This window comes from Enhydra lutris, unplaced genomic scaffold (genome assembly GCF_002288905.1).
Source record: "Enhydra lutris kenyoni isolate GAN:26980312 unplaced genomic scaffold, ASM228890v2 scaffoldscaffold56, whole genome shotgun sequence".
NCBI lineage: Eukaryota > Metazoa > Chordata > Mammalia > Carnivora > Mustelidae > Enhydra > Enhydra lutris.
In genome coordinates, this window is record NW_019154140.1 from 3,259,422 (window position 1) to 3,286,532 (window position 27,111).

A 27,111-nucleotide genomic window follows, 5' to 3' on the forward strand; every position below is an offset into this window, starting at 1 on the left:
TCACCATGTTCTCTCTACATACTAAAAGGTTTTGAAGCATCGTAAAAATAAAATTATTATGTAATAATATATACAACAATACTATAATAAAATTATAATAAAAACCCAGAAAAGAGCCTGATAGATAATTCAGGCATATACTCCCTGATAGGCTTGGAGTTGTCTTGAACTTCAGCAACTGGCTGAAGGTCTCTCATAGCCTGGGTGTAGTGACAGGCAAAAGGATGACGATTTGGCCAGTGGCACCTCTGTCTTATGCACAGAGAGAAGTTCATTTGCTGTATAGTTAAACAAAAACCCCAAGTCCTTTTTAATCCAAATTGTTCATTTAAAGTAACTTCCTAGGGGTGCCTGGGTTGCTCAGTGATTTGAGTGTCCAGCTCTTGGTTTTGGCTTAGGTCATGATCTCATGGGTCATGGGATGGAGCCCCTCATTGGGCTCCATGCTCAGCCAGGAGTCTACTTGAGATTCTCTCTCTCCTTCTCTCTCTGCCCCTCTCCCTGCTTGCTCTGTCGCTCTCTCTCATATAAGTAAATATTTTTAAAAATAAAATAAAATAAGCTTCTAGATCTATTAGTTGCCTTCCCTATCTTAGTGTATACATTTAATTCTTTTCCACGCTTTAGGATATTAAAATTCTTCCACAGGCATCATCATAACCATTTATAACTATCAGCTCTTTTCTTATGTTTTTTCATATATATACATATATATATATATATATATATTCATTCATGTAGGTTATAGAACACTCAGAAATGTGCAAAAAAAAAAGCAAATCACTTCCAATAATCCTTAGCTAGAGACAATAGTTTACATTTTAGTGCATTTCTAATATCTTTCCCATTAATTGTTATTATTAATGACTATATTACATTATTTGGGGAGTATATACATATACCTTTGTTCATTCAGGCGTTCCTGTTATTGGATACATGTCCATATGATTGTTGCATGTGCCTCAGTACATTTTGGTGCAATCTTAGTGAACTGATCTTTCAATCTTGCCTACTTATTCACTTTGCATAATTGTTCATTGAGGGTACTTATATTAGGTGACGTGAAACTGAGCATGATTCATTGTAAAGCACTGAAATATAACTAAAGGCTTGTGCTTAAGATGTTTTTGCCTGGTGCCTGGTGCCTGGTGCCCCAAACATTGTCTCTATAATTGTTTTGATGTAAACATAAGTTCAATGGCCCTGGGGAGTGCTATGCTTGAAAACTTTACTAAGGGTTTAAAATAAGATCAAAGGCAGGCCAGATAAGAAATAAAGTCACAAAGAATTAACATATAACTGAGTAGTGTGCTCAGAGAAGGGAGAAGGAAGGTGGTGCGGGGCTGGCCCATCTGTTTGGAATTGGTGTTGGCACATACGGAGTGAGCCTCCTTTGACAGAATACCCTCCTTCTCAGTGTGTTCACTGCCTAACTACTTCCTTCACACTCAGCAAAATCCTTCTAAGCCCAAGACCTAAAACATGCATCCTTGTGATGGGTGGAATTCTACAAGTGCCTGCCTGCCAGATGTCCTGGTTACTCAGTCAAACACTAATGGAGGTTCTGCTTGAAAGAGCTTTCCCAGTGAAATGAAAGTTAGTAATCATCTGACCTTAAAAAAAGGAAGTTGTTGTTTGGTTATATGGGTGGCTCCAGTGTAATCACATGAATCTCTAAAAGCGACATAAAAAAGGCAGGAGACTCATTCAGGAAGATGTAGTAGGAGAGACAATGCAGAAGGAGAGCTCAGAGAAATTTAAAGCCTGAGAAGGGCATGACCCATCAATAGCTTGCTTTGAAGATGGAGGAAGGGAGTCAAGGAAAGCAGGAAGCCTCTAGAAGCTGAGAATACCCCTCAGATTATACCCTACATGGAGACAGAATTCAGTCTTGCAACTCCAGGGAACTGAGCTCTGTCAATAACCAGAAGGAGGTTGGATACAGATTCTTCCCTCTAACCTCAAGGAGGGAACAGAGCTCTGTGCAACAGATACCTTGCTTTTGACTTTGTGAACTCGGAATAGAAAAGCAGCAGAGCCAGACTGGGCTTCATTTTCTGATTAAGCAACTGTGAGCTAGTCACTGGATTTTTTTTTTTTTAAAGATTTTATTTATTTATTTGACACAGAGAGAGATCACAAGCTGGTAGAGAGGCAGGCAAAGAGAGAGGGGGAAGCAGGCTCCCCACTGAGCAGAAAGCCCAATGCGGGGCTTGATCCCAGGACCCTGAGATTGTGACCTAGGCCAAAGGCAGAGGCTTAACCCACTGAGCCACCCAGGCACCCCTCACTGGATGTTGTTTTAAGCCATTATATTTGTGTTAATTTTTTACAGCAATGGTAGAAACCCAACACAGTTCCAATCATACTTAAGCATAAGTCCTATGCCAACTACTCATACCTTTGCCTATACTCCCCTCTCTGTCTAAAATGCTCTTCTTCCCGTTCCTCTAGGTAGTCCCCACTTAACCTTCGAAATGACTGTGCCACCTCCTTCGGGACGCTTTCCTTGATTTGGTTCATTATGGTGTGGATGACCCTGCCCTGGGCCGCCATAACCGTACCTCTAGCATTGAATTCATAAACTATTCATCATTGATTTATTTGTTTGTGTTCCTCTTCAAAAGCCTTAAATGAGACTTTTGATAACAGTTCCTATCTTGTCTGACTTTGCATCTTCAGTGACTGTTACAGTGCCTGGCATGTATCATCATGCAAAACAGATTGCTGACACGATGATTGAAGGAGCAGTGGTTCTCAGGCGGAGCCCATTAGCTGGACCAAAATGTTTAATCACAAAAATTGGATAACTGTTTCCTTTTTGCCAATTTTTTTTTAACATTTTATTTTTTTATTTGACAAAGAGAGAGATCACAAGTAAGCAGAGAGGCAGGCAGAGAGAGAGGAGAAGCAGGCTCCCCACTGAGCAGAGACCCCCAATGCGGGGCTCGATCCCAGGACCCTGAGACCATGACCTGAGCCAAAGGCAGAGACTTAACCCTCTGAGCCACCCAGGTGCCCCTCCTTTTTGCCAATTTATAGAGAAGGTACAGTGATTAAAATCTTCCAATTTTAAGTTGGATCCTAATAAACTATTTTTCAGACTTTTACCACTGGGTTTTGCTTGCCCTCTGGGAAGAGCTAATTCACAAGACCACAAGAGAAAATAATTATCAACAATTCCAAAACTTAGGAAAGAAAAGGCAATCAATATTGCTTTAAAAGGAATATTTTTTTTCATGAACTCACATTTGTAGTTGTGAATTCATATATATAACTTAGTCCTGTATTACTAGTTGGTAAAATTATTTCTAGTTAACATGACACAAATATTGCTCTGGATATTATTTTGGATTTCATCATGACTTCTTTGCACTCTATTTCCTGAATCAGGGTAAAGGATTTGTGTTCTGTGAATTCATGGATTTGGGGTCATTTGTTTAATGGTTTGCCCACTTTTGTCTAACATGATGCACAGCAGAAAAGAATCTGGCTACTGTGTGAGATAAAGAGGTTCATTAGATCTCATGTTTGTTCCCAGACCTACCTAATACATGTGTATGAGCTCCTGCTTTCTTACAGTGTTATTATTAGTGAAATTTCTCACATACCACCTACCACTTGCTCTAAGACAAAGCAGCACTTTTATAACAGTTCACTAGAATGTTCTGCAGTAGTCTGAGATAAGAAGTGATACATATCCAACAGGAACTCCTAAGGGCATTTCAGCAGGCAGAATGCAGAAAGATCAGCAGATGATTTGACTAGAATCTCTGCCAAAACCTCCACTTTTGTGAAAAGGCCCTTTGGAAGTCATGATAACGAGGTGTAGTTAGAATTTTGACATCTGCTTTTGTAGATATCTTGGGAAGCCCTATCCCTTCCCATACCAATCCTGACAGCTGAGTCAAGGAAACCCTGTCGACTTGCCTTCCCACTGAACCTTATGCCTCGGTGAAAGTAATCAGAGCATTTTATCCTCCAGAGATGTAGGGTTGGCAAGCCAAAAAAGGTTAGTCGAGAGAAAATGGTATCCTTCCCTCTCCAACTTGTTTGTTTAATTGATAGCCAACTTTGTGAATTCTCTGAGTTGCGAGATGCACGTGGAAACACACAGAGCGGGAGGCATGCATGTGTGAATTGCTTACCACCAAACATCCCCATATGTTGTGTCATTTTCCTGTGGAATGAGGTAGGTAAAAATGAGAATGATTTACTATAAAAATAGCTTATTTTAGTAAGGAACATATGTTTTAAAAAACTCAGTGGTATTCAGAACTCTGCTTAGTTTAACATAATTTCAAGTAGCCACATTTTATATCTAAAGGTCTCATTTTCTAGAAGGGCTACCTTAACATTCTTCACTGTATAATGATTTTGAGGAAGAAAACCAAAAGGAATGAAAGTCATAAATTTGTTTAAAAATTAGATAATAAGGGCACTAGAAAAGCAAAATTCATTTCATCTCTAATCTCCCAAAGCATCGTTACTCTGCGCATCTGCGCTCAATGTTTTGGAAGCACATTAAATTTTCAGTTCATGAGAGTGTAGTTGGTAGTGATTCTTGGGTGAACTGAAGGAGTCACCCTATTTTTAAGCATGCCTAACTTACTCCTCAGGAGGGATTTGAACACTGAGAGAACCTGGGAGTGTGTATAAAATAATCTTATACTAAGCCAGCAGTGATTTTATATTTAGACATCCTCCTTATTTAATTCTCAAGGCAGTCACATTTTCTAGTACATATTAGTTTCTTGCACAGATGGACTCTCACTAGGGAGGCTTCTTAGGACTATTTAATGTATATGCACTTTTTTTTTTAAATTGTATCCAGACTTTCATATTTACATATTTAGTTCCCCTGTATCAGTCTATTGCAAATAGACAGAGGTAAGTAGGGAAAAAACAAGATCATCACGATCGTTAATATTTTCTTCCATACCTCTGATCTATGTTTGTCACAGCAGAATTCTTAGTTTCCTATTTTTTTAAAAAAGTATACTATTTTATGGTATATTCTATAAGACTAATTTTGACTATGTAGTTTTTATATGATGTCCTTTATAACGAATGATGTTTGCTTAATATTCATTTGTTCATTCAATCATTTATAAAATATTTGAAAACCTCTGGAGGGCAATGGCAATATATTTTTAGTGCTTGGCATTCAGGAATGTTTTTTTGAATTGATACTATACAGCAAAGACAGTGTCTGAGAGATGGAATTCAGATTGAATATAGTGGGAGCTGTAACGTGGAGGAACTTGTGGTCTAACAGGGGAGTGGATATGCTGTGTTTGTGCTGGGTCCTGAGTTGTAAAGAGAACAGAATCAAGCAGAGAAGTGGTCAGCTTCTCAAGCAAAGTAGTGTGTACTAATATTTGAGGATCAATCATCTTCTGCCTTTAGATAACCCCATTTGACCACTGGTATTTGTTTTCTAAGACGGCTGCTTCCTGTAAGGGGTATGATATACAAGTATTGAGCAGAGGCACCCTGTGTTAGATCCTAACTGACTCATATGGGGCTCTAACCAATGATTTACTTAGCATTGATCTGTCTATCCACAAGGTGTAGGGAAGAATCAATATAGCTAACTTTCTATTTCAAGAGGCAACTGATGAAATTAAATCCTTTTTTTTAGGTGGATCTGAGAATGGCTTAAGAGATGAAGTGAAAGAATCCAGCCTGGTATCTGGGGGGAGAAGATGTCCATAAAACCTCCTCCAGGACATATTCAAAAGAGGGCTGTATAGAATCCAGTAAAATAGTTCGGGAAACCTTATGAGGAAGGAAGGCATTGAGCCAGGCTCTAAGGTTTCCATTAAATCACCTGGCCGATGTGAGCTACTTACATCTCCCTATCGGATTTTACTTACTCCTGATTTGGGTTTACAGGCCTGCAGCTCTGCTTCCTATTTTAATGACTCTGATCATCTTCCATTTGAACATCAAGTAAATGACTTTGGCTTTGCTTTTCTGTTTACCCTTTGCTGTTAATCCTGATTGATTTTTCCTTATTGTTTTTCGTACCATTTCAGTCTTACTACATCTTGTTGATTAACGGATTCAAAGGCCCCTTAACTCGGTAAAGAGATTATGAGAGTATTGGCAGATGACAGTGGTTTCTAGAGCAACTCAGCCCTACTGTGCCATTCCTGGGGGCCAGAGGGCTAAAGAACTCCTCATCAGGCTTGGCCAATTACTTCTTGACTCTTGTCTTCAAGGTCAAGGGGACCAGTAGACGTTAGTGACGAGCCTCCTTCCTCCTGCTGCTCTGTTTTGTCCGTAGCATCTCCCACCTGCTGTCCATTTTGCTCAAATGTCACCTTCTCAATGAAGCCTGTCGTTACCACCTCAGGTACAATTGCAGCCATCCCTGTGTTTTGCTACTCCCTCCCCCTGGCTGTCCCATCTGTCTTGCCATGTTCAATTTTTTGTCTTTTTTCCATGTCATTTATTATCTTATAACATACTGTGTAACTTATGTATTACATTTACTATTCTTCCATGAGCATGTAGATACCATAATTTTTACTTGTTTTCATTGATGTAGCCCAAGAATCTAGAATCGTACTTTAGCACATCGATCATTCTTAATAGATGTTTATTGACTACATGAGTGAATGACTCCCACGTCCACTTCATTGCCATAATTAGGAAAGGACTTACGTTATTCTTTTTTTTTTTAAAGATTTTATTTATTTATTTGACAGGCAGAAATCACAAGTAGGTAGAGAGGCAGGCAGAGAGAGAGAGAGAGAGGAGGAAGCAGACTCCCCGCTGAGCAGAGAGCCCGATGCGGGGCTCGATCCCAGGACCCTGGGATCATGACCTGAGCCGAAGGCAGAGGCTTAACCCACTGAGCCACCCAGGCGCCCCAGGACTTACGTTATTCTTAATATTTATTTCAAATATCTATTTTCTGGGAATCTTCGATCAAGTGTATTGCAGAAAATGATATTTCTCTGTACAGTATCAAAGGATTAGTTATCACTGTGAAAAAAATGAAGACTTGTGAGAATGGCTTTGATGGGCTAGAGATGCTAAGAGAATGTTAGATTTGCTTGTGTATAATCTATTCTGGGAAATAAAAGTGTTTATCTCAGCCTCATGTTATCATGAACATGAATTTTATTAACTTGTTTGTGATGTACAAAGGGATGTGATGGCACAGGATAACTGAAAAGAAAAAGAAAAGAACATCGTCTTGCTGTTCTTCCACACCAACAAAATTCTCAGTAACTTGTAATGCTTATGGATCTTTTGTGCAAAGGGGAAGGGAAAAAGATTCAGAAACCTTAAACAGGCAAAGAGAAGCAATGATATACTGCTAGTCTTCAACACTTAAGGAAAGAACTTAGAAGTGCTGTCAAAATTAACTTATCTGCATCATTATAAGGGAATATAGCAGTGATTTTAGAAAAATTAGATTTATTTTATAAGTAAAAATCCTGAGTTTAAATTATTCCTTCTGAATTTTTGGAAACTATGTGCTAGCTGAGTTGGCTCCAAATGTGTGAAATTCTAGAGTTGCCTGTTTTTAAGAGAATAGCAACCAGGCATGATTTTTTGACAGAAGGTTCACAGGCCTATTCCAAAAGCTGATTAAATCCCTCAATTAAATGAGAGATGACAAACAGGACCAGCTGTAGACTGAGGACTGGTCCACATCAGCTGTGCACGCAGCATGAACTGTAGAAGTGTCCATCTAGGGAAAGTAATAGTAACAAAAGTGTCCAGTCAAAATAAAACATTTAATAAAATAGACTCTCCACTTTTATGATGACCTAACACTCTAAAAATGTAGCATTGAAAACTCTAAGATTTTGGAAAAAGCAACTTTGGATTTGGAGAGTGGTTAATTTTACATGGAATGTTCTTGTTGATTTTCTTATGCTATTAAGCCACATGAATATCAAGCAAAAATAATGGCTCTTCAAATCATGATTCTCAGTGAAGGGTGTGTGGTAAATCACTTGTAGGATGTTGGAAAAAATACCAACTCCTGGGCTCTCAGGCAAGTGGGATCCCGTACCCTGTGGTGAGGCTCAGCATCTGTCAGAGGCATATAACTCAGGTGGTTCTGAGGCCTGTTGCTAGCTTCTAATTACTAAAGAAAGGAATATATGGTACAGGAAACAGATGACAACTAATTGTTTCAATTAAACACTCCTGAGATATATAGCTCTTTAGCTACAATTCTAAAATCTCAAAAGCTTTAAAAAACAATAACAACAACAACAAACCAAAAAACCGAATAGCAGAAGATTTTATAACTCCTTTGTGGCAAAACCTGCCCTGCCCTTATTCAATTTTTGGCAAAACCCTATCTGAACTGACATGAGGTTCTTTGTGCTCTTTGTTTAACCTGACAAGGGTGACAAGTGATGTATTTGTTACAGAAGCACGAATATGTTTTATTATGGAGGTGTTACCTGAGAAACTGTAATGTACTATTATGTTCCCCATCTAGAATCTGTAGAATTCTAAATACCCCATCTGGCCCCAGTAGATTTTGGATGAGAGATAGTAGACCTGTAGTAATGGCTTCAGTTGACATTTTGGTCCTGTTCTGCATCAAACTGATTTGAGTACATTTGCCCTGTTTCTAGATTCCTTGAGGGCAGAATCTTGATATGCTCATTTTATACAATAATAACCTTACATATTGGATCATCTAAAATATTATCTCCCCAGGTCTGTTACAAGATACACCAGAACCAATAGGATGTATGGATATATATAGATAGATAAGAGAATTATTAATGAGAATTGGCTTGTACTATTATGGAAGCTGAGAAAGCCAGCAAGCCTGGAAAGCTGGTGGTATAATTCAGTCCACATCTGAAAGCCTAAGAACTAGAGAGGGTGTCAAGTTCAAATCCAAAAGCCTGAGAATGGAGTGGGAATGGTTAATGTCCAAATACCTGAAAACCAGAAGCCCCAATGTCCAAGGACAAAAAATTCCAGATCAAGCAAAGAAAGCAAAGCTGCCCTTCCTCTGCCTTTTAATTCTACTTGGTGCCTCCAGCAGATTGGATGATACCCAACAATTCATGGGCAATATTCTTAATTCAGTCTACCAATTCTAATGATACTCTCTTCTGAAAACACCCTATAGACTTACTCATAAATAATGCCCTTAGCCTGTCTGGACAACCCTTAGACCAGCCAAGTTGACACATAAAATGAACCACCAGAAAGCCCACAACAGTCTTGTGAGGAACACAGGACTTACCATCCCAAATAGAAGGTGAACAGTCTGAGGCAAGTCAATGAGCAGAGCCTAGTGGAAGGCCAGAGAGTTAGTTCTCAGTATTTAGTAAATGGAACATGGCTTTCAACTGAGTTAAACTAATAACTTAATTTTTTTCTATAAGTGAAGGAATATATCAGTGTGTCGTGGTTAAAAAAGCTTTAAAAAGGAAAATATTTAATAAATACATATAAACGATATAAACAACTTTGAAACCCATGACCAAACATGAGAGAGTCAAGGAATGCACATTTTATTTATGGTTTTATAATTAGAGTCGGCTTTAAGCAGAAAGATAAATGTATAATGTAAGATTTATACTGAATTTTGATTAAGTATTGCTTCCTAATTTTCCAGATTTAACACAGCAATCACCCCCATTTTTTATAAACATTACTCGAATGGCAAATACTCAATCTTAGAGGAGTTGACCAGTAGAGGGAGCACATTTGGGAGAGAAGGGCACAGGGTGATCGCATGTTAACTTCATTTCCTCTCCAGCTATGGGACCTTCAGTAACAGAGCCAGGAGACCTTACAGAGCACCCAAGTAGGTTCCCTACCCCCAAAGCTTGGCCTCCTGCTTACTGCTCTGACTGCGTAGTCTTTCAGATCATATTAGATGCTCAATGTTTCCAGTCTTTTTATAAGAGAATTGTCATTTTCCAAGCGCAAGTGTAATTGAGGAAAAGGATTAAGAACACAGTGACCTCGGAGGGGCACTTGGGTGGTGCAGCTGGTTAAGCATCAGACTCTTGGTTTGGGCTCGGTCATGATTTCACGGTCTTGAGATCAAGCCCCATGTCACGCTCTGGGCTCAGTACTTGTTCTGCTTAAGTTTCTTTTTCCCTCTCCCCCTGCCCTTCCACCCTCCCTGCCCCCAACTCTCTCTCTCTCTCAGATAAATAAATAAATCTTAAAAAATAAAAAAGAATACAGTGACCTAGTTTGGCCACAGTACTGCATTGCTCTGTATAAGACATGAAACTTATCTGTGTCTGCTTCCTTCACAATTTGTTAAATGAAGATTGTCAATCTTGTCCAACACAGAATTGCTACGGGTATGTAGGAACTGATGTTTCTAAGAGTGCTTTGATAATTATTGTACGTTCCATGTAGTGAAGTATTGGATGAATGCATTGAGTGAATGAAATATGTCTTCACAAAAAAATTCTGAAAATAGATTATGAATTACAAATTGGAGTAAAACATCATACATATTAATGAAGTAGACACACAGTGCACTGGCCAAGAGTGTGGACTTTGGAATCAGGCAAGTCTGCATTTAGTCTGCATCCTGGCTCTACCATAAGGGGACCTCAGACCAGTGATCAAAGCTCTCCAAACTATGTGCTCCTGTTCTATAAAACCAGTAACATGATAATGCCTAGATTTTGGAGAAAAGACACATTAATTGGTTGTCAGTAAAAAAATATTAAGCTCCCAAAGATAGGAAGTGAAAAGTTGATTATCCTTTCTCTGCTTCTGGTTAATTAAATGTGGAAACGAGGTATGTGTGGGAAAGGGAGGCATTTCTCAAGGGCAACCAGATTCTGTATGTGCAGATTTAAAAACAAACCAGAGAATCTAGGGGGTTTACTAGGCTGTGCACATTTGAAAATTATCAAATATCTTTATTCTTTCTAGAATTAATTATTTCTAGACATTAATCATGCCTTCCTAGGGACAATGATGAAAACTTATTCATTGTTAACGCATTGTGTTCTCTACAATGCTAGAGTGGGGGTGATAGAAATTACTGGGAATGTTGTAAACTGGGAAAAGGCAACAGCAACCAGTATACCACCTCCCAGTCCAAAATACCTTGGCTATCTAATTAAAAAAAAAAATCAAACAGATAATAAAAAACAGCAATCTTTTAAAAACCATGATCTTTTTGGGGAAGTAAAGAATATCTTGATATCAAAAACTGAATGTGACTCAAACCCATAGTAAGGAGTGGGGCTTGACAGGATTCAGGGCATCTGCCGGTCTTTAGTCCCCTAAAACTCTTGTTTTATTCTTGTGTGAGAGAAAGGAGACAAAATTGATGGCCCAGATAAGATATGTGGTCAAATCATAAGTAGTAAACATAAAGTCAGGAACCCTGAAAAGCTACATTCTCGGTGAGAGTGCTTAATGGGAAAAAATTGCCCAAATAGGGAAACACTTTAGAAACTTGGTTATCTCGTCATGAGGCTTTGGAGAGAAGAGGAAATGAAGTCTCCCCGCTGAGAATTTTAGACATAAGGTGTACTTCAAGTGGGTGGAAGGCCCCCAACTCTCACTACCTGCAGGTTTTTTAAAAGCCTACATTAAGAATTTATTTTAAAGTGATCCCAAGTTAGACGTTTCTTTACGCCCTTCACAGAACCAAGCATAAATTCTCTCTGGAGGAGCACATTAACAAAGCAGTCGTTAAAACATCTCCACAAATCAAATGCCAATAAACATAATTGCATAACAAAAGAAAAATTACAAAACACACAAGAAACAAGTATCATGAGTAACAGCAGTAAATATAACTGGCAGAATTAGACTACTACAAAGATTTCAGTTTTTAGAATTATCCATGTAGAAGATAAAATATTTTCAAATAACATATTCAAATAAATAAAGAGGGGAATTGAAAATCTAAGTGAGGAATGAAAGAATGGGTTATTTGAAAATGATCCTCTAAGGAACTTTCAGAAATAAAACTATATATAATGATTAAAAGGAAGAGTTTAGTTGTTGGGGTAAAGAGCATATTAGAGAATTTAGTAAACTCTAAAATACACCTGAAATACATATTTCGAGACTGATATACAGGGAAATAGAAAGTAACTAAAAGAATGTAAGAGACATGAAGTGAGAGGTTACACTGCTCATCTCATCAAAGTTCCAGAAGGTGAAAATAGGATGGGAGAGAAGCAATATTTGAAAGGGGGAAAAAATAAGGCTTAGAATTTTCCTTCACTGTTGAAATGCATGAATCTTCATCTTCCAAAATCACAATAAATTCAGAATAGGGAAAAAAAATCATACCAGACAAATGAGGTGAAACTACATATTATCAAAGGAAAAATAAATTCAAAGGTAACAAGAGAACAAAACAAGAGATGAAAGTTAATTTCTAACTAGTAACAGTGGAGGTCAAGAGAATAATATCTTCTATTCTCTAAAAGAAAGTCATCTTGTAAAAGTACACCCCATGAAACCTCTTTTGCAATGATAAGAGCCAAGTCTCAATTTTCTGAAAAGTAAAACAAATTTTATCGCTAACAGACCCTCACTGAAGAAAACTTCTCACAGCAACATTATAAAAAAAAAAAAAAAAAAGCAATCTGAGATTCAAAGAGGGATTTGTGAACAAAAAATGTTTCATATGTTCTTAAATACAAGCAAAAATTAACTATATTGAACAGTAACCATCATGATTTCTTTGTTAAAAATAAGCAAGTGTTAATAAAAGCCAGATGGAATTAAAATTCTGGAAAAACGTATATAAGTTGGGAAGGGTTGATGAAAATTCAGTCACTGAGTTCTTTGAATTGTTTGGGAGTAGAGTGATGGTATTAAATCAGTAGATTTTACTAATTTACGTGTGCAGAGGAAAATTCCTAAGGCAGTTTTCTAGGGAATAAAATGAAGATTTTAGCATCCAAAACAATAGAGAAGAGAGGAATGAAATAGCAAATAAAAAGCCAATCAATATGAAAGGAGGCAAAATTGAAAGAAAAAAAGATTCAGCAACAGAAGATATAAAATGAAGAGGTAGAAATAAATTATTTTGGCAAGCCCAATTATTGTAACCTTCCTGTCAGAGGACAAAGATGGAGAGATTAGCTTAAAGTAATTCCATCTCTATGCTTTGCATTGGTTTTCTATTGCTGTGTAACAAATTACCAGAAACGGAGCTTAAAACAAGACCCACTGAAGTCAGAAATCTGTGTGGGCTGCACTGGGTTCTCTGCTTCAGATCTCGTAAGTGAAATCAGAGTACTGGCTCTTACGTGGACTGTTTGGGGAAGAACACACTTCCAGGCTCATTCAGCTTGTTGGCAGAATTCAACATTCAAAAATGTTCCTTTTGTTTGTAGGGTAGAGGTCCCTATTTCCTTGCCCCAGCCACTCTCAGATCCCCTCAAATAAGGGAGGGGGAACCCGGAAGAGGAGGCCACCCCTTGCAATGAATCTCACTCATGTTTCAAATCTGTCTTATTTCTTCTGTTACTTTTAAACAGCTCACACGACTAAATTTGGTCCATAATATTCTTTTTGTGGGTGCCTGGGTGGCTCAGTCAGTTAAGCATCTGCCTTTGGCTCAGGTTATGATCCCAAGGGCCTGGGATCCAGTTCCTGGGATCCAGTCTGCTTCTCCCTCTGCCTCTCCCTCTCTCTCTTTCTCTGTCTCTCATGAATAAATAAATAAAATCTTTTAAAAATAGAGTTATTTTTGCCATAAAACATAATCATGGGAGTGTAGCTCATGATAGTCACGGGTTCCTCACAGATCTAAAAGGGAAGCCATTACACAAGGCCAAGGACGATTGGGGATCATTCTTTGAATTCTGCTTATCACATGCTGTTTTCAGGAGTCATGTCCAAAACAGAAAGAGAAATTTTAAAAGTAAAAGAATGAGAAACATAGACTAGGGCAACAGTATCCAAACAAAATTGATCTAGTTACATTGCTGTGAAGCAAAATGGATTTTGGCATGGGGGGAATAAAACATTTTTAGGATTAAAGAGAGTTACTACATTATGATGAAAAAACTCAGTTCACCAGGAAGGTGTATAACAATTTTAAACTTCATGTATCCTATAATAAACCTTCAAATTTATAAAGGATAAATTGACAGAACTTGATATTTGGTAAATCCACCACCATAGTGTTTAGGTTAAAAAAGAAGTCCTGAAAATGAATAGGTAAGCATTCAGCATTAAGAACTTAGGAGGAAAAAAAAACCAGGAAAATCCATCAGAGTAAAGAAGGAAGAAAATGAAGATAGCAGAAATTGTTATAGAGAGGATTAAAATATTTTAAAAATTTGGAAAGCCTAATAAAATTGATAAAACTTTATAAGATTAATCAAGATTAAAAGATAAAAGTTACAAATAAATCATAAGAAAAATGAAAAAGAAATTATCAATGAAAATGCAGTGGAGATCGAAGATATAACTATATGCTTCACTCTAGATAAAGCTCAGAAAAATGAGCAAAAAGCATACTGTATTATTATCTTTAACTATAAATACACAAATTAGTGATATATATATATATATCACTAATCAAAATTCTATTGTGCTTATGGTTACATCCAGATTTAACCAGAAAGAAAAACAAGGGAATGGGAATTCTAAATACAAGATTTAGAGTTGTGGTTACCTCTCATAGGGATAGATGGGGTAATTTGACTGCAGGCAATTAACAGAGGGCTTAAAAGCCTTTGCTTTGTTCTCATTTTTTTCCAAGTTAGGTAGTGGGAACATGCTCTACCACTTACTTTTCTTCTTTATTCTTTACATATACATTATGTGCCCTTTGATATATATGACATCTTAAATAATTTTAATGAATATGTATCTACATCTGATATATTAACAAACAACAGAAAAGTTTAATTAAAATGCCCTCGGTTTAATTTTTAAAGCACATGCCTGACCTAAAATCACTATTTTACTTGTATTTGAAATGAAAATATGAAGTTTTATTTTTAGACAGTGCTGATAAGTAGGATTTCTTATTGGAAAGATACACATTCAGGTTATTGCTTTCAAATTTCTAAGCTTGTTATTATGTCACCCAAATACTCAGTGCATAACATTGTAATTATGTGTCTTCAGGCAACAGTAGAACATAGAGTAATGCTTGCTTGAACTTAAAAGCCATGTTACTTGGTGGTTGCCTTACTTTATTATCTTTCAGATTCTGAAAGCGGAACACAGTTGCTTATGTCAGGTGGACGATTATCATCCTTTTCTTTGACTTACTAACAGTAGGAATGGCAACCCAGTTGAACTTCTTTTCATTGCACTGGCCTACCTAGCTTTGTCTTTGTTACCTTGTAGAGTCGTCTGAAACATTTTTGAGAAATGGTGTTATATAAGCAGTATGGTGGCTTCATAGTGATGCTGAGTCTGGGAGACCAAGCTGCCTCTTTTGACTATCATTAAGACAAGCATGTAGTAGGCATTTCACTCAGAAAACTGAAATGCTAGATTCCTTAAGAGGAGATTGAGTTTCCTTTTGAGGAATGTTTGCTCTTAATGTGTTCCAAGGGCTCCTTGGTGGATAATGGTCCTTTTAATCACATTTCTAAAAACATCCTTTATTTATCTCCCTATTGGTTCTCCCTCCATTCATATATCCTGTCACAAAGCCTTCAAATTATGGTACATTTTTATAATTAATTTCTCTAGTACCAATCACTTACTTATCTTAACAAGATAGGGAAGGTATGCATGCCGAAAACTACTCATTCTTTCAAGCCACAAGCCAAAAATAAATGCTCAGCAGTGTAATACTGGCCTACCGTCATTTGGTAATTTGGCCACCCATAAAGAATAGCATGTCAGAAGGGGGTATAAATATTTTTCTGCTGGCTTTTTGCTCAACAAAATCAGTAATCTCATTCTTTCTATTTATTCTAAATTATAATTCAATGTGGTGGAAAACAAATTGTGCTGGGGGATGTCGTAGTTATTTTGCATTTGTTAACACACTATTTGAAACTCTGCAGACCTTGCCTGGGAAAGTACTTTTTTTGATTGTGTATATTTCTGTATTCAGGTGATTCAGGTGTCTTTTTCTAAATGCTTCTATATTCTGAGACATGCCCAATTTCCTTACTTAATAATAAAACAGTCCAGGACTCATTGTAAATCAGTAGGGATCCAGCAATAAGGTACAATACATCACAAAGGCAGTGCAGGCTATCATTGGAGATAATAAGCAGGTGCATTAATATTCATGCTTTATGAAACCCTGGTTGTGCTTCTAAAAAGCTGTAGAATATATTCCGGGTTTAATGTTCACTAGTAGATGTTTGCCAGTGATTTTCAGATACTTCTTGTAGCAATCCATTCAAGGCATATCTAGGTAATTTAGAAAACTTCCTCCATGGTTTCCATTTACTTAATTGTATACTCAGCTAATGTTCCTCACTGAGTATGCATAATCCTTTCTGGTTGGACCTTGGGTCTTTCTTTGTCTCAGTGGGAGGTGCTGTTGTATGAGACTGATTGTATATGCATGCCTGTGTATGTGGTATACTGTGTGTGTTGGGGGTTGGGAGTCAGCAAAAGGGAACAAGCCACATGCATTGCCCTAGTGGGGAAGAAATCCAATTTAGATTTGTTTTTACATAGACTGACCTAAGACAGGGGATAAGAAAATAATGCTGTGCTCCAGGGATGCAAAGGTACCGATGCGTAAGGGTTCACAGGCTGGGCACTGCGCAACCCCTGAGGCTGCCATACACCATCCTCCTCTATATGGAAATGTACTACTTTCCAGTCTTTATGTGATTCATATGTGTCCTTATTTGATTCATCTATAAATACATTTACAATAAAGCAGATATATATGTGGATAATGTAAGTATGCATCTTAGGCTTAATATTCCTCTTGTTTGAAATCATGTTTGGTTTCTTTATTCTTCCAGGAGTTGACAAAGACCATCTCTGCCTCTTCTTAGAATCTTAACTACACATGCCTGTGTCTTCCTACCTTTCCAGGCAATGAAGGGATGGGCTTGGGAGGAATAGGAATACTCTGTTTTTGCATTCGTGTACTCCTCTTCCACCTCCTCATCCTATCACCACTACCACCACCATACCTGTTAGCATCATCATCACCACTAACTGCTAGAGAGGCTTTAAATGCAGAATGAGGAAAGAGCTATTTGGAATGTGCTGTTTATCCGAGCCTTCCCCACTGGTCTGTTCTGTATTCTGTGCTCCTCCTGATTCCCGTTTGTTCATTCATTCATCCATTTATCGTTTGATTCATCCTCTCTTTCAGTAAATGTTGACTGAGAGCTTGCAGTATATCAGATATAATGTTAAATGACAGGGACAGAGTGTGAACAAAATGGACAGGATGGCTGCCATCTTGGAGCTTATACTCTGGAAGTGAGTGAGTTAGCAGGGTTAATTCAGCTAGATCTTTGCATTTTATAGAATCTCACTTTATGTTCAGGGCATAGTTGCTAAACTTGGGATCTTTTACTTTCTCCCTATTCTATATGAAGAACTTATACAATATCAGCTTCTGTCTTACGTAATACCAGCCTTTCCTTTGGGAAAGACAATCTAAAACAAGGTTAATTACAAACTGATTTTGATGCATGGAGCTAGAGTTTCAAGAATACGAATCTCTCAGTTCCTCAATTCCGGCAGGCCTTTTTTGCATTGCTGTTTGGCAATAAAACATATTTGCATTAGAAGATGCCAAGATTCTATAAGAGAAAGGTAGGATCCCAAAAAAGATGAGTTAAAAAAAAAAAAAAGTCACAGGAAGCTTCGCTTATGACCATATGTCGGGTTTGTTACTGTGTGACCATTCCGAAAAAGTAGGATAGACCTTCCATCCCAAATTTGTTTAGATGTTGAGAATGAAGATGACCCATTTGCACCAAGAAGATATGAAAAGATTTATTCCTCACATAGGTAAGGTTCTGGGGAGAGCATGGTGGCTCTCAAAGAGATTCAGAAATCCCTAAGTCAGGTAAAGAGATTGACTTGGGTTTTTATTGTGGATGTGGGGTGGGGCCAGGCTGAGGGTTCCTGTGCAGGGTTTGAACTTCCTGCTGGTACAAAGGAAGGAGCTCCAGGATTTTCCTATCAGCTTTCTCAGGTGTGGGGCAGAAGGGGAAGAAGGGGCGGTGAGACTTAAAAGTTATTAGCAGTTGAAAATTTCAACAACAACAAAAATGGAGCTTCATAAATAGAGAACAAACTAGTGGTTGCCAGAGGGGAGTGAGGTGGGGGATAGGCAAAATAAGTAAAAAGATTAATAAGTACAAACTTTTAGTTATAAAAACGTCATGGGAATGAAAAGTACAGCATAGGGAATATAGTCAATATTGTAATAACTTTGTTATAACTTTACACACGGTAACTACACTTTTTGTAGGAAGCATTTTGTAATGGCACGCTTGCCAAATCATGTTGGATATTATATGTCAACCGTACTTCATTTAAGAAGAAAAAGATTTTAAAAGAAAAAAGAAAGAAAAAACCCTATAACCAAAAAGAATGGAGTCATACTTCCTATAATTATGATAATGTCAGAAGGCATTTGGAAAATAGAGCTGCAGTGTGGATAAAGACTTTTTATTAATCTGCTTTAGAGCGAAGAAGCGAAGTGAACAATTGGAAGAAGCAGTGGAGCTCTGCTCACCGTCTTCTCCTCCCCCCCCAGCTCAAGTGCTGACGTGTTTTCGCGTCATTGGCTTGTGACCCGGGGCTCATAACCCTCTGCCAGCGCTCATGCTCTTCATAGTGATAAACAGTCTCTCCTCTTGGCCTGGGTTTGTAAAGAGGCGCGCATTTCGATATTGGCTTTAGCTGTTGGTAAATGAATGTATTCTGAACCGTAATTTTGGGAAGGAGCAAAACTCTTCAAACATAAAGCCTGCTTTTACAAATTAAAAGAACTTTGTAATTTTCTACCTTGTCCCTAATGAAACCCCCTAGGGAGTGTCAAAGCACATACCAGAATATGGGTTTGGTTGGTATTGAAAACTTGGTGTTAATTGCCTATTTGTACTTAGTAAGTGTCCAGTACTGGCTAATAATTCTATCTAAATAATTTTTCTGTCATGTACCTGTGTATATCTCAATGATATTCAAATAACAGTGGCCTCAGCAAAGTCAGGGAAAGAATACTGCAGCGAGGGGCAGTATGTCACTAATAGTCTCAATTAACTTTCTTCTCTTCTTCTTCTTCTTTTTTTAAATTAATTTATTTATTTGAAAGAGAAAGCGAGAGAGAGAGAGCACAAGCAGGGGGAGCAGCAGAGGGAGAAACAGGCTCCCCACTGAGCAGGGAGCCCAACACAGGGCTTGATCTTTGGACCCTGGGATCATGACCTGAGCCGAAGGCAGATGCTTTACCTACTGAGCCACCCAGGTGCCCCTCAATTAACATTCTTAAATGGACAAGGAACTAAAAACCAAAGATATCTTGGTCATGATAACAGTTATACAAGGACCTTTATCCAAGTGTTTAAAAAGTAATTATAGAAATGCATGAAAATCATCTGTTCCTGATGGCACATTTTGCTGTAATTTTCATGAGACAGAAGACATCATCAAATTGGAAAACCATTATGCCTATTATATTTAGGAGACAAAAATTCTACCTACTAAATACCCTTAGAGAATACTTAGCATTCTACTGACTAAATACTTTTCACATCTCACTTATATACTAAATATAGGTAGCCAGATAACCTAATTAAATTTTGTATTATGACATATGTTGAATATAAAGCAAAACTTTTCTTCAAATCATCTCAGAAAATTTGAAACTGCCTTATGTTCAAATTCCTGCAAATTTCATATTATGTTTAATTATTTTATTTTTAACAAAGTTGTATTTGGGAAAGAGTGTCTAAAACAAGGTTAATTACAAACTGATTTTGAATGTTGTTTAGGTCATTTGATAGGTAATACTTTAAAAAAGAGACAATATTGCAGATGTAGTAATTATTTTTGATGATATGGCCTCAAAATTGCCAAAAATATGTGTCACATAAATAAGCCATTTAATAATCATTTCAAATAGCAATATAGAATTTTCATTTTAAAGTAGGAAGATTTTGGCAACCAACCAAAAGAACATGGAGTATAAGAATCAGAGATGCTAACTTTATCTTAAATAAGAGTAAATCATATCTTTAACTCTGAAGCATGATTTGTGATTACAGACTGCCAAATGTAGTGACTGTCAACTAAGTTTCAAGACAATTTGAAGAGAAGATACGGTGTCTACTGATCTCGGGCAAAGTTGGCAAAGGACAGTTCTCCAACGCAGGTGGCACTCCCTCAGAGGCCTGGAGCAATAGGGGTGGGGAGTAATGGTTGAGGGCCCTGCCCTGCCCACTACATGAACGTTTTGCAGAATGCTAGTCCAGAAAAACTCACATCATTCACTTGGTAATCAATTCCAAAGGAAACAGCATGAGAATTTTGTCTCTAAGAATAATAGAGGAAGAAAATAACAAGAAAGTCCGGTAACAGGTGAAGAACACTTCACCAGAGAAATGGTACTGTGAACCAGAGGAAAATTATGATAAAAAAAAAACAAAACAAAACACAACAGTGAATCAAAAAAAATAGTGAAGTCATTGTCTTCAAAAGCAGTAATACAAGAATTCAGAGAAGATGCTGTGAGACAATAGAAGGTGAAATGAGATGGTAGGCTCAGGAAAGAAATGCAGAAGAAAGGAAATTAGAGAGATACATGTCAAATTGGACTTTCTGCAAACATTAATCGACACACCCAAAATCACAGTAGGGGACATGAGTGAGTGAGGGAAATTAAGTTAGAAAGGGGGAGCCTGGGTGACCTAGTCGATTAAGCATCTGCCTTTGGCTCAGGTCATGATACCAGGGTCCTGGGCTCGAGTCCCACATCGGGCTCCCTGCTTCTTCTTCCTCTCATCCCTGCTCATGCTCTTCTCTTTATATCTCCCTCTCTCAAATAAATAAATAAAATATTTTTTTAAAAAGTTAGAAAAGGAAGACAGAGAAAACCAGTATCTGCAGAATTATTCTTCTAAAGAATAGAACTAAAATAATGGAAAAGAAAAATAATAGTTAAAGACTTTTTTTTTTTAAAGATTTTATTTATTTATTTGACAGACAGAGATCACAAGTAGGCAGAGAAGCAGGCAGAGAGAGGAGGAAGCAGGCCCCCTGCTGAGCAGAGAGCCTGACGTGGGGCTCGATCCCAGGACCCTGGGATCATGACCTGAGCTGAAGGCAGTTGCTTAATCCACTGAGCCACCCAGGCACCCATAGTTAAAGATTCTTAAAAGACTTAACAGAGTAAGAAAGACTTGAATCTTTAGACTGAATGGACTAATTGTGCCTGGAAAAAGTGACAGACAACAATCAATAAACAGCAAAATTACTGCACTTAAGATAGAAAAAGGTTAACTGGACATCTTAGCAATGAAAAACAATTCACGTATAAAGATGAAAAAAAAAATCCAGTTTCCGTTTTTTTCAGATTTCTCCATGGCATCACTCAAAGTATTAAGAAGGAAAGTCATGCCTTTAATTCTAAGGTTAAAAATATAGTGATTCAGGGGGGCACCTGGGTGGCTCAGTGGGTTAAACCTCTGCCTTTGGCTCAGGTCATGATCTCAGAGTCCTGAGATCAAGCCCCACATGGGGCTCCCTGCTCAGCAGGGAGCCTGCTTCCCCCTCTCTCTCTGCTTGCCTCTCTGCCTACTTGTGATCTCTCTCTCTCTCTCTCTCTCTCTCTGTCAAATAAATAAATAAATAAAAATTTAAAAAAATATATATAGTGATTCATTAATTTTATACTCAGGCTAATTATTAGTCAAATATAAGAAATTAAACAATTACTTGTAATCTACATTATTCTCATGACCCTTCCGGAAGAATATGTTGTAGAACAAAATGTAAGCATTGGAAGCAGTGGAAAAACTCCAGCAGAAGTACTGGAAAAGATCATTGAGTCTATTTAATTGTTGGACCAGGTTAAAAGAAATGTCTAGTTTCTGATTATAAACCCGAACATAGGAGAAGTCCCAGACCCCAACAATGCAGAAATGATGTATAGTGTAAGAAAGTATAGTATTCTGATACTCTCATTTTTATAGATGAGGGAAGAAGATACCATTTAAAGATGATGAGTAAAATAGGATATGAAGTACTCAAATAGTCAAAAAGTTAATGGTAAAATAACGTAAGTATAATAAGGTGATTGAGGGTAAGAAGGCAGAGGGAGAAGTAGAAGCTCATCTGTGAATAAAAATCTAAAATAATGCATACGTTAGGTGAAGTTTAATTATAAAGGTAATTAGAACAATATAAAAACATTTTATATTTTAGTGGAATGCACATAGTAAATCTATGGTGAGAAAAGAAAAAACAAGAAATGATTTATCTATTTTAAATTAAAATTTATTTTTTAATTAACTATAGTCTAGAAAGGTTTCTTTGATCTTTAAGACTTATTTGCAAAAAAAAAAGAGACTTATTTGCAATTTTATGAACAATTTCAGGGTTGTCTTAAAGTTTAAGAAAACTTCTGTCAAGTTTCTTGCATATGTGACCTGAAGGATTTAGAAGAATTTTCCAGAGACTAGCTCTGGCTCTGTAGTTGAAACCATAGCTATATCTGTACTGATATATGATGATGTTCAAGATATATTGTTAAATAGAAAGAAGTTGCTGGGGTGCCTGGGTGGCTCAGTCGTTAAGCATCTACCTCCGGCTCAGGTCATGATCCCGGAGTCCTGGGATCGAGCCCCACGTCAGGCTCCCTGCTCAGTGGGAATCCTGCTTCTTCCTCTCCCACTCCTCCTGCTTGTGTTCCCTCTCTCAGTGTCAAGTAAATAAATAAAACCTTTAGAAAAAAAAAAAAAAAGGAAAGTTGCAAAATACCATGCAAAATTATATGTATGTGTTTGCTCATCAGTATCCTTACTGATGTATTAAAAGAGTCACACGTATTTCGCTTAAATGATTCTCTGCTCCACAACAACAATCTTAAGAGTGGCACCATGCAGCCACAGTCATCGTCACTGTGTTATGACCTTTTCTCTCTATTAGGTCAATATTTCTCATTAACATCACATGCTTAACATAAAGCTATATCAAATGAGAGTATAGATACAGTATGTAGTGCCCGTATGTGAGTGGTCTATAATTAGGCCAAGAATATAAAATGGGCAACACTGGAGAATGATACAGATGGAAATCAGCACTCAGTTACGTCCCACGTATCCTCTGTGAAACCTTCTCAGATTATTGCAACCTTTGGCAATAGGTTTGATTTTTCACAACCATTTCAGGCTGTGACATATTTTAACATCATGCTGTACCTTTATCATTTTCTAATAGTTCAGTACATGATAATCTGGTCTTTATGGATGAGCTGAGACTGATCGTCAAGCCCTTTGACTGTAAATCCAATTATGTAACACAGTCCCGTGAAGGAAAATGATTAGGTAGAAGTTCTAGATAACAACAAAACACCAATAATTCTTAGAACACCTGCTCATATCTGTTGTGTGTCCATACACGATGAATAATGATGAATATGAAACAGAGGTACAGAGAGGTTAATTACTTTGTCCCAAATAGAAAAATAGTAAGAGACAAAACTCGAAGTCATCCAGGCAGACTGGCTTCAGAGCTGGTGCCCGGGAGAGTCTGTTAAGTGTGTGACCCTGGATGGGTTATTTCATCTCGCTGATTTCTCTTTCTCCATTGGTGGATGGTGGAAAATAATGACTCACTTTATAAAATCGCTATGACAATTGTTAAAAAAAGTACCTCTGGGAGCTTTGTAATCCATGAAGTTCTCTGGCAAATGTATGCTATTACTGTTGTCTTTGCTGCCTTCGTGCTTCCATTTTTCCCCCACGTCACATCAGCTCAACTCATGGGGGAGCAAAGTTTCCACTTAGATTCTTGTAGAGATAAATTGCTTTTGCAGTCACTTACTGACTTTTAAATCTCAACATTCGCGTTCTTACTCAGATTGCACAATACCTATGCCCTAGAACAGCTTATATCTTACTGAAAAAACCACCCGACAAGACGTAATGTGATCAGGCTATAATGAAGTTCTGGATTTTGTGCAAAGACTCTCTAGGCAGGAAGGAGAAAGGCAAGAACTGTGGCACTCAAAGAGTTAAACAAATTTCTCCCAGTTTAGAAAGAAAGACCTGGGATTTTGAATTCTAGCTGTCCTCCTGTGGGAGAAGCATCAACAAGTTTCATATTGTATTTATGCTACACAGCAACCTATGTGCATGGTCTTTAGTCCTGCCTTTCCTGCATCTTTTCCCACAAAGACTGTCCTTGACCAACACCAGAAATGAATTTGATTTCTCTAATGCAGAAGGTAATTGGATTTTTCTTTATTGAATGCATCCCTTTAATGACTGTCTCTGCTCCTGCCAATTTAGCTGCAAGTGACCTGACATCGATCTGATGATATGACTTAAAATAAAGAGTTGGAACTGGAGGTGAAAAAGACCAGCTGTCTGGAATCAGGAAAAAAGAAAGAAAGAAAAAAGTGTGCTGCTTTTTTTGTTTGTTTTTACCTCATCTTGCCATTTTCCCGAGAAAATCCTTTATCCTTGAATGTCATTTTTACAAAACATGCTGCTGTATAATTGGTCATACAGCAGCAGATTGCCTTCTTCTAGAAAATATAATAAGTATTTCCCAGAAAGTGCCCTGGAGAAAACATTGAAAATTGAATAAAATCCACCCAGTAATCATTCTGTTCCTTGGAAATATTTATTACCATGTAGACTGTTTCTGGAACAGGGTAAATATTGCTGAACAGAATTAATTAAATCTTTTAGGAAGCTGGTAAAACATGAAATATTTATTTAAGTATTTATTTACTTAACCTTGAGGTTTTGTAAAAATAAAGCTTGACACAAGAGTTGCTATTGAAGAAAGTTACAAAGGAGTAGTGGATGAAATTGTTGTTTGGAAGAATAACAATTCCTTTCTCAAGGGAAGTTATGATTTAAAACGCTTTTTATGGGACGCCTGGGTGGCTCAGTTGGTTAAGCAGCTGCCTTCGGCTCAGGTCATGATCCCAGCGTCCTGGGATCGAGTCCCACATCGGGCTCCTTGCTTGGCAGGGAGCCTGCTTCTCCCTCTGCCTCTGCCTGCCGCTCTGTCTGCCTGTGTTCGCTCTCGCTTCTCTCTCTATGACAAATAAATAAATAAAATCTTAAAAAAAAAAAAATAAAACGCTTTTTATACCCAAGAATATATGGAATTTAAATTTTTCTACTTTTGCCTTGTTTTACTTTTTAGTAATAGCGTAACTCACTTGATTCATGCTTAAATTTTATTATATCATCTTTCCTTTGTTCATTCTGACAATATCATGAATTTTCTTTGATCAACGATACAATGCATGAGCATTAGAGTGAGAAAATAAACACTTGTAAATTTAAATTGTAAAGAAGAAAATGAGAAAATCATAAATTTCTTCCTAAAAAGGAGTGAAATCAATGTTTTCCCTTTTGAATTTTTAATGTTAGTTGCACTCACAATTATCAATGTAATTAACAATTTCAAGAAATTAACTGAGTTTGTATTAAAACCATTTGTGACATTTGTTGAATTTGAAGTTTCAAAGCCACATCACACAAAATTATTACAAGCCCTATGTTAGAGCTGGTATAAATCTGCAGTGTTACTCGGTGAAGAGCAGTGAACTTCCTTTGGTTCTCATTAACCAAGAGAAACATGGGAGTTCCAGTCTAAGATATTATGTTGAGAAAGAATATAAAGAAGAATTAAGAGTGAGTGTTTCCTGGAGACTGGGCTCCTTAACCTCTGCTCAGACTGCATTTTATTTTATTTTTTTTTAAAGATTTTATCCATTTATTTGACAGACAGAGATCACAAGTAGGCAGAGAGGCAGGCAGAGAGAGAGAGAAGGGGAAGCAGGCTCCCCGCTGCCCAGAGAGCCCAATGCGGGGCTCGATCCCAGGACCCTGGGATCATGACCTGAGTCGAAGGCAGAGGCTTTAACCCACTGAGCCACCCAGGCGCCCCTCAGACTGCATTTTAAATGAGCATGTGAAGCCCTGACATATTTCCAGAGGCCATTTCTGGGCTGCTGTGTAGCACAACAAGGTGGGCTTGCTTGAGAATTGATGTGCCTTCCACAGAAAGTCCAGTAGGATTGAAGGGGTCATTGATCCAGAAAGACTCCCACTGAATAAAAATATTTCATCATAAATGATTAAATTTCACCCATTGCAAGTCAGGCCATTGTTGGAAGTTATACTTAAGTGCAATATTAACACCTTAAGAGCAAGAGAGAAGTATATTTTAATGGATGTGAGAATTCTTCCTTACTCGATTCTCTAAGGAAGGAGAATTCTTCATTACTCAATTTATATTCATTCTGTATAAATTTTCTTAATTTTGAATTGGCTTTGATTGTTTGAATGTGAACATTATTAAATGCAAATCCAATTAGTAACAATATTTTCTTCTCTTGAAGAAAAGAAAAAAAAGTGTATGTGTGTGATTGTGTGTACCCATATACAAATACATTTTCTTTTATGAGAAGAAAGAAGGAAATTCATTCCACATCCCATCAGGCTTTTAAAAATGATTTTATAATAGGTTACCTATTTATGATACTTTGGACATTTTCTGAAACCATTAATATGGGATGTGGCCAATGAGTAATTTGTTTATGCATTTTCAAAAATAAGCATTTATATAAAATCATTTTGTCATTTCTTCTTTTAGCAAATATTATAAAAGAAACTTAGACATTGAAAGGGATATAGAGACAAATCTTCACCTTCAAGGATTTTAAAGCCTAGTAGAGAGAACAAATGTATCTAGTAAATAAAATAGAAAGTTGAAAGCAGTGAGCCACATAAGAAGGAGGGATCCAGAGCTATGGTTGGAGGGGACAGTGAAGATATCACAGTGTGTGTTGGTGATGTGACTTTGTCTAGACCTCAGAAGATGGGCAGAATCTGTGCATCTGAGAAAGAGAGGTAGAATATTTTTGGAAGAAGACATAGAACTGCAAATGGTGTGGAGGAGAAAGAGAGGTAGAATATTTTTGGAAGAAGACATAGAACTGCAAATGGTGTGGAG

At 37.4% G+C, this 27,111-nt stretch overlaps 1 protein-coding gene across 3 annotated transcripts in view; it reads left to right on the forward strand.

Moving 5' to 3' along the window:
* Positions 1–27,111, forward strand: part of LOC111157831 (transmembrane protein 117) — a 470,551-nt gene that overhangs the window by 272,448 nt on the left and 170,992 nt on the right. The gene's annotated exons all lie outside the window — the stretch shown is intronic.